Here is a 13,714-nt window from a genome sequence, read left to right as displayed (position 1 = left end):
CCCAAGCTCATCGAAGCCCTGCCACATCACTCCTTTTCTCTGGCCATTCACCCCACTGCCATCTCTGAGCAGTCCAGTCTTTGGCACCTAGTCTGCCGGCAGCTTTCTGCTAACAAGAATCTCGATGACTGCACAGTGTGTTTTCACCAGGAACAGAAAGGGGCTTTGTATGGGCAAAGTTAATCTGATTGAAACATGAAAGGAAATGTTCCTCACAAGACAAGCTGTTGTGCTGACAAATGTTGAACTGAATAGTTTCAAAGGTCCCACAGGTGGATGAACATAAAGTATCCATTATTGTTGATGTATTTCTCTCTGTTTAAACTTGAGCACATGATTGCATAGGGGACCACAATGCACAAGGTCTGTTTAATGTTTTATTCCAAATACTGCTCAATGTAAGCAATCCTGCACTTTGGACATTTAAACAGGAAATGATAAAGATCACATAGCAAGATATTACCCAACTAGAACATCATCAGAGGACCTCGTGTGTTTGAAACTCCAGGCTGTTCTCTCTGGGAGCTGATTAGCTTGGATCTGCATCAGCTACATTCTTTCACATCAAGATGTGAACCAAACTGCAAAGCCCACCTCGGAACAAAGAATCCAACATATGAAAACCAATGCCCTGATCATCAGAATCTCCGCAAGTCCAACACTAGACTCCTGAAACAAGTGCTCTACTCCGAGCTCTGACACGGCTGGTGAGCCCCAGAGGGGCAGAGAAAACGCTTCAAGGACGCCCTCAAAGCCTCCTTAAAAAAAATGTAACATCCCCACCGACACCTGGGAGTCCCTGGCCCAAGATCACCCAAAGTGGAGGAAGAGCATCCGGGAGGGCACTGAGCACCTCGAGTCTCTTCGTCGGGAGCACGCGGAAGCCAAGTACAAACAGCGGAAGGAGCACACGACAACCCAAGCACCCCACCCACCCGTCCCTCCAACCACCGTCTGCCCCACCTGTGACAGAGATTGTAGGTCCCGCATTGGTCTCTTCAGTCACTTTCGAACTCATCTTAGTGTGGCAGCAAGTCATCCTTGTCTCCGAGGGACTGCCGAAGAAGAAGATAGAAAACTTCAGGAGTCAACTATGTGCTTCACAAAACTCACCAATCCGTGATCTCGCTCCAAAGCTCCACTATTGTGAAGTTGTCGGTTAGTTTTGTTCGTACAGCTGTGTAGTAGCTGCTGTCGGTCTCACAGCCTGTCTCAATAAATGGCCCAAATCCCTTTGATCCAAACCACATCTGTGTTGTGTTATCACAGGCCCATTTATCAAGGTTTGAAAAGGTCATGGAAACAGATGGAAATTCTTTCCAACAGTAAATCACAGAACACCCGACTCCATACCGTTCAGGCAAGGTATTTTTCCTGTGCTTGTTTAAACACGTACCTTTCTCATTTAGATGGTCAAAGGTATTCAGACCAAGAGAATAACATCCCAAAATAACCTTGCATTCCAGAGTACGCTTTGACAGATTCTTGTCCAGGTCTCCGGTTGGATGTTCCAGAGAAGTGTGAGGTAATGTATTTGGGGAGGGCCAACAAGGCAAGGGAATACACATTAAATGGTAGCACACTGAAAAGTGTAGAAGAACAAAAAGACCTTGGAGTGCATGTCCACAGATCCCTGAAGGTAGCAGGCCAGGTAGATAAAGTGGTTAAGAAGGCATATGGAATACTTTCCTTTATTAGCCGAGGCACAGAATACAAGAGCAGGGAGGTTATGCTTGAACTGTATAAAACACTAGCTAGGCCACAGCTAGAGTACTGTGTGCAGTTCTGGTCACCACATTACAGGAACGATTGCACGAGAGGAGATTTACGAAGATGTTGCCTGGACTGGAGAATTTTAGCTATGAGGACAGATTGGATAGCCTGGGATTATTTTCTTTGGAACAGAGGAGGCTGAGGGGAGACCTGATTGAGGTGTATAAAATTATGAGGGGCCTGGATAGAGTGGATCGGATGGACCTATTTCCCTTAGCAGAGGAGTCAACAACCAGGGGGCCATAGATTTAAAGTAATTGGGGGGCGGTTTAGAGGGGATTTGAGGGGAAATGTCTTCACCCAGAGGGTGGTGGGGGTCTGGAACTCACTGCCTGAAAGGGTGGTAGAGGCAGAAGCCCTCACCATATTTTAAAAGTACTTGGATGTGCACCTGAAGTGCCGTAACCTACAGGGATACGGACCAAGAGCTGGAAAGTGGGATTAGGCTGGATAGCTCTTGGTCGACCAGCGTGCACACGATGGGCTAAAATAGCTTCCTTCCATGCTATAAATTTCTAAGAGTGATTCTATGATTCTACTGCCCCATGTATTTCAGTGCTTTACCCGTATAGTACGATGTACATCACGGCAGGTGCATTCCGATAATCAATAAATGGTACGCAGTGCACTCTCAGCTCTAGCTCCGGGATCTGGTGCCAGCTCAGACGGATAATGACACTGTCACTTGACTGGATAGGTGAAAGCAGTCTGGGCTAACCATAGGCTGAAACCTGTCCCAGCACAGCACTAAATGGGCAGTCTTGTTCTGCCAGCCTACAGGAGGACTGAAGTGGGATTGCAGTATTGTCACGGTATGGCAATGCGGAGAGGCACCCACGGGCTCAAATGTGCAAGTGCAGGTAGATGAAGGCACAAGAAAGGCCAACGGGTTGTTGAGTTTTATAATTGAGGCATCAAGTACAAGAGTAAAGAAGTTCCCTATGCTAAGGGAAATAGGTCCGTCCTATCTAGTATTTATTAGGCTACAAGAGCGGGTCAGAGGCTGAGTATTCTGCAGCGAGTGTCTCACCTCCTGACTCCCCAAAGCCTTTCCACCATCTACAAGGCACAAGTCAGGATTGTGATGGAATACTCTCCACTTGCCTGGATGAGTGCAGCTCCAACAACACTCAAGAAGCTCGACACCATTCAGGACAAAGCAGCCCGCTTGATTGGCACCCCATCCACGACCTTAAACATTCACTCCCTCCACCACCGGCGCACCGTGGCTGCAGTGTGTACCATCTACAAGATGCACTGCAGCAACGTGCCAAGGCTTCTTTGGCAGCACCTCCCAAAGCCGCGACCTCTACGATCTAGAAGGACAAGGGCAGCAGGCACATGGGAACACCACCACCTCCACGTTCCCCTCCAAGTTACACACCATCCTGACTTGGAAATATATCGCCATTCCTTCATCGTCGCTGGATCATAATCCTGGAACTCCCTCCCTAACAGCACAATGGGAGCACCTTCACTACACGGACTGCAGCGGTTCAAGAAGGCGGCTCACCACCACCTTCTCAAGGGCAATTAGGGATGGACAATAAATGCCGGCCCTGCCAGTGACGCCCACATCCCAGGAATAACTAAAAGAAACGGCCACAGTTAGAGTCCTGCGTGCAGTCTTGGGCAACTCATACAGAAAGAATAGTAGAGAGCGCATACAATGCAGATTCACCAGGATTATGCCAGGGATGGGAAACTATAGCTAGAAGGAGAGACTTAAGATACTGGGACTCTTTCCACTGGAGCAGAAAAGGTCAAGAGAAGTTAGAAGAAATGTCTGTACACAGCAGATTGTTGGAGCACAGAATGCTTTACCACAGGGAGTGTTTGAAGCAGACACCATTGCATCCTTTAAAGGAAAACTGGGCAATTATTGGGTGAAAGAATATACAGGGCTACGGGAAGAGAGTGGGGCAATGGGATCAATTTTGGATTGATACAGGGCTATGGGGAGAGAGTGGGGCAGTGGGATTAGTTTGGGGATTGATACAGAGCTATGGGGAGAGAGCGGGGCAGTGGGATTAGTTTGGGATAATAAGAACATAAGAACATAAGAATTAGGAACAGGAGTAGGCCATCTAGCCCCTCGAGCCTGGTCTGCCACTCAACAAGATCATGGCTGATCTGGCCGTGGATTCAGCTCCACTTACCCGCCCGCTCCCCATAACCCTTAATTCCCTTATTGGTTTAAAATCTATCTATCTGAGATTTGAATTCATTCAATGAGCTAGCCTCAACTGCTTCCCTGGGCAGAGAATTCTACAGATTCACAACCCTCTGGGAGAAGAAATTCCTTCTCAACTGGGTTTTAAATTGGCTCCCACGTATTTTGAGGCTGTGTCCCCTAGTTCTAGTCTCCCCGATCAGTGGAAACAACCTCTCTGCCTCTATCTTGTCTATCCCTTTCATTATTTTAAATGTTTCTACAAGATCACCCCGCATCCTTCTGAACTCCAACGAGTAAAGACCCAGTCTACTCAATCTATCATCATAAGGTAACCCCCTCAGCTCTGGAATCAGCCTAGTGAATCGTCTCTGTACCCCCTCCAAAGCTAGTATATCCTTCCTTAAATAAGGTGACCAAAACTGCACGCAGTACTCCAGGTGCGGCCTCACCAATACCCTGTACAGTTGCAGCAGGACCTCCCTGCTTTTGTACTCCATCCCTCTCGCAATGAAGGCCAACATTCCATTCGCCTTCCTGATTACCTGCTGCACCTGCAAACTAACTTTTTGGGATTCATGCACAAGGATCCCCAGGTCCCTCTGCACCGCAGCATGTTGTAATTTCTCCCCATTCAAATAATATTCCCTTTTACTGTTTTTTTTTCCAAGGTGGATGACCTCACATTTTCCGACATTGTATTCTATCTGCCAAAGCTTAGCCCATTCGCTTAACCTATCTAAATTTCTTTGCAGCCTCTCTGTGTCCTCTACACAGCCCGCTTTCCCACTAATCTCTGTGTCATCTGCAAATTTTGTTACACTACACTCCATCCCCTCTTCCAGGTCATCTATGTATATTGTAAACAGTTGTGGTCCCAGCACCAATCCCTGTGGCACACCACTAATCACCGATTTCCAACCCGAAAAGGACCCATTTATCCCGACTCTCTGCTTTCTGTTAGCCAGCCAATTCTCGATCCATGCTAATACATTTCCTCTGACTCCACGTACCTTTATCTTCTGCAGTAACCTTTTGTGTGGCACCTTATTGAATGCCTTTTGAAAATCTAAATACACCACATCCATTGGTACACCTCTATCCACCATGCTCGTTATATCCTCAAAGATTTCCAGTAAATTAGTTAAACATGATTTCCCCTTCATCAATCCATGTTGCGTCTGCTTGATTGCACTATTCCTATCTCGATGTCCCGCTATTTCTTCCTTAATGATAGCTACAGATGTTAAACTAACCGGCCTATAGTTACCTGCCCTTTGTCTGCCCCATTTTTAAACAGAGGCATTACATTAGCTGCTTTCCAATCCGCTGGTATCTCCCCAGAGTCCAGAGAATTTTGGCAGATTATAACGAATGCATCTGCTATAACTTCCGCCATCTCTTTTAATACCCTGGGATGCATTTCATCAAGATCAGGGGACTTGTCTACCTTGAGATCCATTAGCCTGTCCAGCACTACCCCCCTAGTGATAGTGATTGTCTCAAGGTCCTCCCTTCCCACATTGCCGAGACCAGCAATTTTTGGCATGGTTTTTGTGTCTTCCACTGTGAAGACCGAAGCAAAATAAATGTTTAAGGTCTCAGCCATTTCCACATTTCCCATTATTAAATCCCCCTTCTCATCTTCTAAAGGACCAACATTTACTTTAGTCACTCTTTTCCATTTTATATATCGGTAAAAGCTTTTACTATCTGTTTTTACGTTTTGCGCAAGTTTTACTTTCGTAATCTATCTTTCCTTTCTTTATTGCTTTCTTAGTCATTCTTTGCTGTCGTTTAAAATTTTCCCAATCTTCTAGTTTCCCACGAACCTTGGCCATCTTATACGCATTGGTTTTTAATTTGATACTCTCCTTTATTTCCTTGGTTATCCAAGGCTGGTTATCCCTTCTCTTACCGCCCTTCTTTTTCACTGGAATATATTTTTATTGAGCACTATGAAAGAGCTCCATAAAAGTCCTCCACTGTTCCTCAATTGTGCCACCATCTAATCTGTGTTCCCAGTCTACTTTCACCAACTCTGCCCTCATCCCACTGTAGTCCCCTTTGTTTAAGCATAATACACTTGTTTGAGACACTACTTCCTCACCCTCAATCTGTATTACAAATTCAACCATACTGTGATCACTCATTCCGAAAGGATCTTTTACTAGGAGATCGTTTATTATTCCTGTCTCATTACACAGGACCAGATCTAAGATAGCTTGCTCCCTTGTAGGTTCTGTAACATACTGTTGTAAGAAACAATCCCCTATGCATTCTATGAATTCCTCCTCAAGGCTACCCCGTGCGATTTGATTTGACCAATCGATATTTAGGTTAAAATCCCCCGTGATTACTGCCATTCCTTTTTCACATGCCTCCATTATTCCCTTGATTATTGTCCGCCCCACCGTGAAGTTATTATTTGGGGGCCTATAAATTACGCCCACCAGTGACTTTTTCCCCTTACTATCTCTAATCTCCATCCAAAATGTTTCAACATTTTGTTCATTAGAGCCAATATCGTCTCTCACAGCTGCCCTGATAGCATCCTTTATTAACAGAGCTACCCCACCTCCTTTCCCTTCTTGTCTATCTTTCCAAATTGTCAGATCCGCCCTTGTATGTTTAATTCCCAGTCTTGGCCACCCTGCAACCACGTTTCTGTAATGGCCACCAAATCATACCCATTTGTAATGATTTGTGCCGTCAACTCATTTACTTTGTTTCGATTGATACAGGGCTATGGGGAGAGCGAGGCAGTGGGATTAGTTTGGGTTTGATACAGGGCTATGGGGAGAGTGGGGCAGTGGGATTAGTTTGGGGATTGAGACAAGGCTATGGGAAGAGAGCGGGGCAGTGGGATTAGTTTGGGATTGATGCAGGGCTATGGGGAGAGAGTGGGGCAGTGGGATTAGTTTGGGGATTGATACAGGGCTGTGGGGAGAGAGCAGGGCTGTGGGATTAGTTTGGGGATTGATTCAGGGCTATGGGGAGAGAGCGGGGCAATGGGATTAATCTGGGATTGATATTGGGCTATGGGGAGAGAGCGGGGCAGTGGGATTAGTTTGGGGATTGATACAGTGCTATGGGGAGAGAGCGAGGCAGTGGGATTAGTTTGGGATTGATACAGGGCTGTGGGGAAGGAGCGGGGCAGTGGGATCAGTTTGGGGATTGATACAGGATGGGGAGAGAGTGGGGCAGTGGGATTAGTCTGGGATTGATACAGGACTGTGGGAAGAGAGCGGGGCAGTGGGATTAGTTTGGGATTGATACAGGGCTATGGGGAGAGAGCGGGGCAGTGGGATTATTTTGGGGATTGATATAGGGCTGTGGGGAGAGAGCAGGGCAGTGGGATTAGTTTGGGATTGATACAGGGCTGTGGGGAGAGCGGAGCAGTGGGATTAGTTTGGGATTAATACAGGGCTATGGAGAGAGCGTGGCAGTGGGATTAGTCTTGGATTAATACAGGGCTGTGGGGAGAGAGCGGGGCAGTGGGATTAGTCTGGGATTGATACAGGACTATAGGGAGAAAGTGGGGCAGCGGGATTAGTCTGGGATTGATACAGGGCTATAGGGAGAGAGCGGGGCATTGGGATTAGTCTGGGATTGATACAGGGCTATGGGGAGAGTGCGGGGCAGTGGGATTAGTCTGGGATTGATACATGGCTATGGAGAGCGAGCGGGGCAGTGGGATTAGTCTGGGATTAATGCAGCAAAGAGCTGGCACAGAATAATGGATCCAGTGGCCTCCTTCTGTGCTGTAAACATCTCTGGTTGTATGAACTGGCTGGCTTCCTTTAATAATCTAACATCAGAATGGTCATCTTAGTAAAGATAAGCCTTTATTCCTGCATTTTTTATACAGGCTGTGGAAATATTTTAGCACCTATACTGCCACTTTGACGGGCACGCAGTTTTGGGCGCATCTCAACACTGCACTGGGTGTTCAGGACCTGTTGTCGAATGTGGTCCTGTGGTCTCTCGCTAGGGCCGTAAACTCTGGGTGTGTTCATCACATGAGCTCCCCACTCCAAGCGCCCCCATCCTCACACACCCGCCACTGGTTGCCAGACATGTCAATCCTCAAGGCAATAATGGTGGCTACAATACCCACAATCCTCTCTGCTCCAGAAACCACTCTATCGCCTTACCCGGATGCCCCAGTGTCACGGGAGGTTAAAGGTGAATTCTGGGAGACTCCAGAACAATCCAGTGCGTTGCGCACCAGGGGTGCACACGTAAAAATCAACCCTTATGACCACGGGAGGAACACCGATCACACAGGGACCGCCCCCAACCCCCCAGCCCCCGGAGGACTGGCTCACAGCTGATTGGATTCTGCAAAACAGGGAGCTGAATCCCAAGAGGGACTGTGATATAAGGAGAAATCTTAAACCCAGAAGATCCTCGGCGCTTTTAATGCCAATCGTGGCTCAGTGGGCAGCACTCGTGCCCGAGTCAGAAGGTTGTGGGTTCATGTCCCACTCCAGGGACTTGATCACAAAACTCGAGGCTGACACTCCAGTGTAGTACTGAGGGAGTGCTGCACTGTCGGAGGTGCTGTCTTTTGGATGAGATGTTAAGCCGAGGCTCCGTCTGAATTGAAAGATCCCATATTATTGTTAGAGCAGGGGAGTTCTCCCCAGTGTCCTGACCAATCGTCATCATCATCATCATCATAGGCAGTCTCTCGGAATCGAGGAAGACTTGCTTCCACTCTAAAAGTGAGTTCTCAGGTGACTGAACATTCCAATACGAGAACCACAGTCCCTGTCACAGGTGGGACAGACAATGGTTGAAGGAAAGGTTGGGTGGGACAGGTTTGCCACATGCTCCTTCCGGTGCCTGCGCTTGATTTCTGCATGCTCTCAGCGACGAGACTCGAGGTGCTCAGCGCCCTCCTAGATGCACTTCCTCCACCTAGGGCGGTCTTTGGCCAGGGACTCCCAGTTGTCAGTGGGGATGTTGCACTTTATCAGGGAGGCTTTGAGGGTGTCCTTGAAACGTTTCCTCTGCCACCTGGGGCTCGCTTGCCGTGAAGGAGTTCCAAGTAGAGTGCTTGCTTTGGGAGTCTCGTGTCTGGCTTGCTGACAATGTGGCCCGCCCAATGGAGCTGGTCAAGTGTGGTCAGTGCTTCAATGCTGATGACGTTGGCCTGATCGAGGATGCTAATATTGTTGCGTCTGTTCTCCCAGGGGATTTGCAGGATCTTGCGGAGGCATCGTTGGTGTTATTTCTCCAGCTATTTGAGGTGTCTACTGTACATGGTCCATATCTCTGAGCCATACAGGAGGGCTGTTATTACTACAGCCCTGTAGACCATAAACTTGGTAGCAGATTTGAGGACCTGATCTTCGAACACTGTTTTCCTCAGGCAACCGAATGCCGCGCTGGCACACTGGAGGCGGTGTTGAACCTCGTCGTGATGTCTGCCCTTGCTGATAATAGGCTCCCGAGGTCCACATTGTCCAGGGCCGCGCCGTGAATCTTGATGACTGAGGGACAGTGCAGTGTGGCGGGGTCAGGTTGGTGGAGGACCTTTGTCTTAGGGATGTTTAGTGTAAGGCCTATGCTTTCGCACGCCTCAGTGAAGATGGTGACGATGATTTGGAGTTCAGCCTCAGAACGTGCGCAGACGCAAGCATGCTGACCAATCCTTCAACCAGCATCACGAAAACAGATTACCTGGTCATATCGCAAGGCCCACTCCAGGGACTTGAGCACCAAATCTAGGGAGCGCTGCACTGTCGGAGGTGCCGTCTTTCGGATGAGACGTTAAACCGAGGGCTCCGTCTGCTCTCTCAGGTGGACGTAAAAGATCCCATGGTCATTATTTCGAAGGAGGGCAGGGAAGTTATCGCCAGTGTACTGTCCAATATTTATCCCGCAATCAACATAACAAAAACAGTTTATCTGGTCATTTTCACATTGCTGTGTGTGGGAGCTTGCTGTGCGCAAATTGGCTGCTGCATTTCCCACATTAGAACAGTGACTGCACTCCAAAAGTATTTCATTAGCTGTAAGGTGCGATATAAAGGCGAGTTCCTTCTTGCTGAGCCAACAGTTGAGTAGCAGGATGGGACTGGGGGTCGAGCCTGAAGGACAAAGTGTCCCAGCCCCGGTGCAGGGGCTGGCCAATCGCCCCTTGCCCAGTTCTGGGCAGGCTGTGAGGCTGGAGGAGTTTGATCAGCCCGAGTAACACAGGGACCCTCACTCTGTCTCCCTGCCTCCCCTTCATTGCAAGTTGTACTCACACTGACTCCGGGGCTTCTACAGTCCGCACGGTTCTCCGTAGCTCCGGCTCCGCGCTCCCCGCTTCCTCCCCGCTCCTGCCCGGCCACGTAGCGCTGGGAGGCGGGGGCTGAGCGACGACAGGCAGCGCAGCGCCGCACTCGGGCAAGCCAACAGGGACAGTGGGTGTATGTACATCGGTGTGTAAGATCAAAGCGGTGTGTGCAAGACACCAGCAGCAAATGCACATCACTGAATCAATCTGTTTGTGTGTGTGCAAAGCAACAATCTAGTGCATGTGCAAGTCATCCAGTATGCACATCATCCGCTCAGAGTGTGAAAATCACCGAATGTGCAAATCCTCCAGTGTGCAACTCCCCCAAATCACCGAGTGTGCAAAACCCCAGTGTGCAAATCACCGAATGTGCAAATCACACAGCGTGCAAATCCCCCACTGCGCAAACCACAGAGTGTGCAAATCCCCCACTGTGCAAACCACAGAGTGTGCAAATCCCCCACTGTGCAAATCACCGTGTGTGCAAATCCCCCAGTGCGCAAATCACTGAGTGTGCAAATCCCCCACTGTGCAAATCACCGAGTGTGCAAATCCCCCAGCGTGCAAACCCTTCAATGTGCAAATCCCCCAGACTGCAAATCACCAAGTGTGCAAATCCCCCACTGTGCAAATCACCGAGTGTGCAAATCCCCACCATATAAATCACCAAGTGTGCAAATCCCCCAGTGTGCAAATCATACAATGTGTAAATTCTCCAGTGCGCAAATCACCGAGTGAAAATCCCCCGGTGTGCAAATCACCCAATGTGCAAAACCCCCAGTGTGCAAATCACCAAGTGCACAAATCACCTAGTATGCAAATCACACAATGTGTAAATTCTCCAGTGTGCAAATCACCGAGTGTGCAAATCCTCCAGTGTGCAAATCATTCGATGTGCAAATCACCTGGTGTACAAATCGGCCAATGTGCAAATTGCCGAGTGTGTAAATCCCCCAGTGTGCAAATCGCACAATGTGCAAATCCCCCAATGCGCAAATCCCCCACTGCGCAAACCACAGAGTATGCAAATCCCCCACTGTGCAAAACACAGAGTGTGCAAATCCTCCAGTGTGCAAATCACCGTGTGTGCAAATCCCAGAGTGCGCAAATCACCGAGTGTGCAAATCCCCCACTGTGCAAATCACCAAGTGTGAAAATCCCCCAGCGTGCAAACCCTTCAATGTGCAAATCCCCCAGAGTGTAAATCACCAAGTATGCAAATCCCCACTGTGCAAATCACCGAGTGTGCAAATCCCCAATCGTACAAATCACCAAGTGTGCAAATCCCCCAGTGTGCAAATCATACAATGTGTAAATTCTCCAGTGCGCAAATCACAGAGTGCAAATCCCCCAGTGTGCAAATCTCCCAATGTGCAAAACCCCCAGTGTGCAAATCACCAAGTGCACAAATGACCTAGTATGCAAATCACACAGTGTGTAAATTCTCCAGTGTGCAAATCACCGAGTGTGCAAATCCTCCAGTGTGCAAAACATTGGATGTGCAAATCACCCAGTGTGCAAATCCCCCAGTGAGCAAATTTCCCAGTGTGCAAATCCCCCAATGTGAAAATCACCGAGTGTGCAAATCACCCAGTGTGCAAAGACTCTGGTGTGTAAATCAACAGGTGTGCAAATCACAGAGAGTGCAAATCCCTCAAATCGCAGAGTGTGCAAATCATCCAGCGTGCAGATCCCTCAATGTGCAAATAACCGTGTGAAAATCACCGGCTGTTCAAATCCCCCAGTGTACAAATCCCCCAGTGTGCAAATCACCAAGTGTGCAAATCACTGAGTGTGCAAATCATTGGGCGTGCAAATCGGCCAGTGTGCAAATTGTCAAATGTGCAAATCACCGCGTGCACAAATCAACCAGCTTGCAAATCATCGAGTATGTGACTCACCGAATGTGCAAATCACCCGGTGTGCAACTCCCGGTATGCAAATCCTCCACTGTGCAAATCACACAAAGTGCAAATCCCTCAAATCATCGAGTGTGCAAATCCTCAAGTGTGCAAATCACCCAGTGTGCAAATCAACCAGCTTGCAAATCGCCGATTGTGCAAGTCACTGAGTATGCAAATCACCCAGCGTGCAAATCACCGAGTGTGCACACCACTGAATGTGCAATTCATCCAGTGTGGAAATCACCCATTGTGCAAATCCCACAAAACACCAGTGTGCAAATCACTCAAGTCACCCAGTATGCTAATCACCCAGTGTGCAAATCACCCAGTGTGAGAATCCCCCAGTGTGCAAATCACCGAGTGTGAAAAGCCATCAGTGTGCAACTCCCCCAGTGTGCAAATCACCGAGAGTAAAACCCATCAGTGTACAAATGCCCACAGTGTGCAAATCACCGAGTATGGAAATCCACCGTGTACAAATCTCCCAGTGTGCAAATCAACCAGTGTACAAATCAGCCATATCACACATCGTGCAAATTAGCCAGTGTGCAAATCACCGAGTGTGAAAATCCGCCAGTGTGCAAATCACCGAGTGTGCGAATCACCCAATGTGCAGATCCTTCAGTGTGCAATTTACCGAGTGTGCAAATCACCCAGTGTTCAAATCACAGGTTGTTCAAATTCACCAGTGTGCAAATCACAGTGTGCAAATCACTGACTGTGCAAATCATTGGGTGTGCAAATTGCCCAGTGTGCAAATTGCCGAGTGTGCAAACGACCGTGTGCACAAATCAACCAGTGAGCAAACCACCGAGTGTGCAAAGCAGCAAGTGTGCAATTGACTGTGTGTGCAAATCACTCAGTGTGCAAATCCCAAGGTGTGCGAATCACCGAGTGTGCAAATCACACAATGTACAAATCCTCCAGTGTGCAAATCCCCCTGTGCAAATCCTGCAGTGTGCAAATTCCCCAAATCACCGAGTGTGCAAATACCCAGTGTGCAAATCACTGAACGTGCAAATCACCCAGCGTGAAATCCCCCAGTGAGCAAATCCCCAAAGTGCAAACAACTTAGTGTGCAAATCCTCCACTGTGCAAACCACAGTGTGTGCAAATCCCCCAGTGTGCAAATCACCGAGTGTGCAAGTCCCCCACTGTGCAAATCACAGAGTGTGCAAATCCCCCACTGTGCAAATCACCGAGTGTGCAAATCCCCCAGTGTACAAACCATTCAGTTTGCAAATCCCTCACTGTGTAAATCACCGAGTGCGCACATCCCCCAGTGTGCAAACCCTTCAATGTGCAAACACCCAGTGTGCAAATCACCAAGTGCACAAATCACCCAGTGTGTAAACCACACAGTGTGTAAAGTCTCCAGTGTGCAAATCACTGAGTGTGCAAATCCTCCAGTGTGCAAATCACCCAATGTGCAAATCCCCCACTGCGCAAACCACAGATTGTGCAAATCCCCCACTGTGCAAATCACAGAGTGTGCAAATCCCCCAGTGTGCAAATCACCATGTGTGCAAATCCCCCAGTGCGCAAATCACTGAGTGTGCAAATCCCCCACTG

At 48.4% G+C, this 13,714-nt stretch overlaps 1 protein-coding gene across 2 annotated transcripts in view; it reads right to left on the bottom strand.

The window, feature by feature from the left end:
- phldb2b (pleckstrin homology-like domain, family B, member 2b) overlaps window positions 1-10,290 on the bottom strand; it is a 457,175-nt gene extending 446,885 nt beyond the window's left edge. Inside the window, exon 1 of one of the 2 annotated variants that reach the window (XM_070894178.1) lies at window positions 10,207-10,290. The gene's annotated coding sequence lies outside the window, so the exon portion shown is untranslated. The remainder of the gene's footprint in view (window positions 1-10,206) is intronic. The other variant, XM_070894179.1, reaches the window with a different exon arrangement.
- Window positions 10,291-13,714: the final 3,424 nt, after the last annotated feature.

This window comes from Pristiophorus japonicus, chromosome 11 (assembly GCF_044704955.1).
Source record: "Pristiophorus japonicus isolate sPriJap1 chromosome 11, sPriJap1.hap1, whole genome shotgun sequence".
Classification (NCBI taxonomy): Eukaryota; Metazoa; Chordata; class Chondrichthyes; family Pristiophoridae; genus Pristiophorus; species Pristiophorus japonicus.
This window is presented reverse-complemented; position numbering and strand designations above follow the sequence as displayed.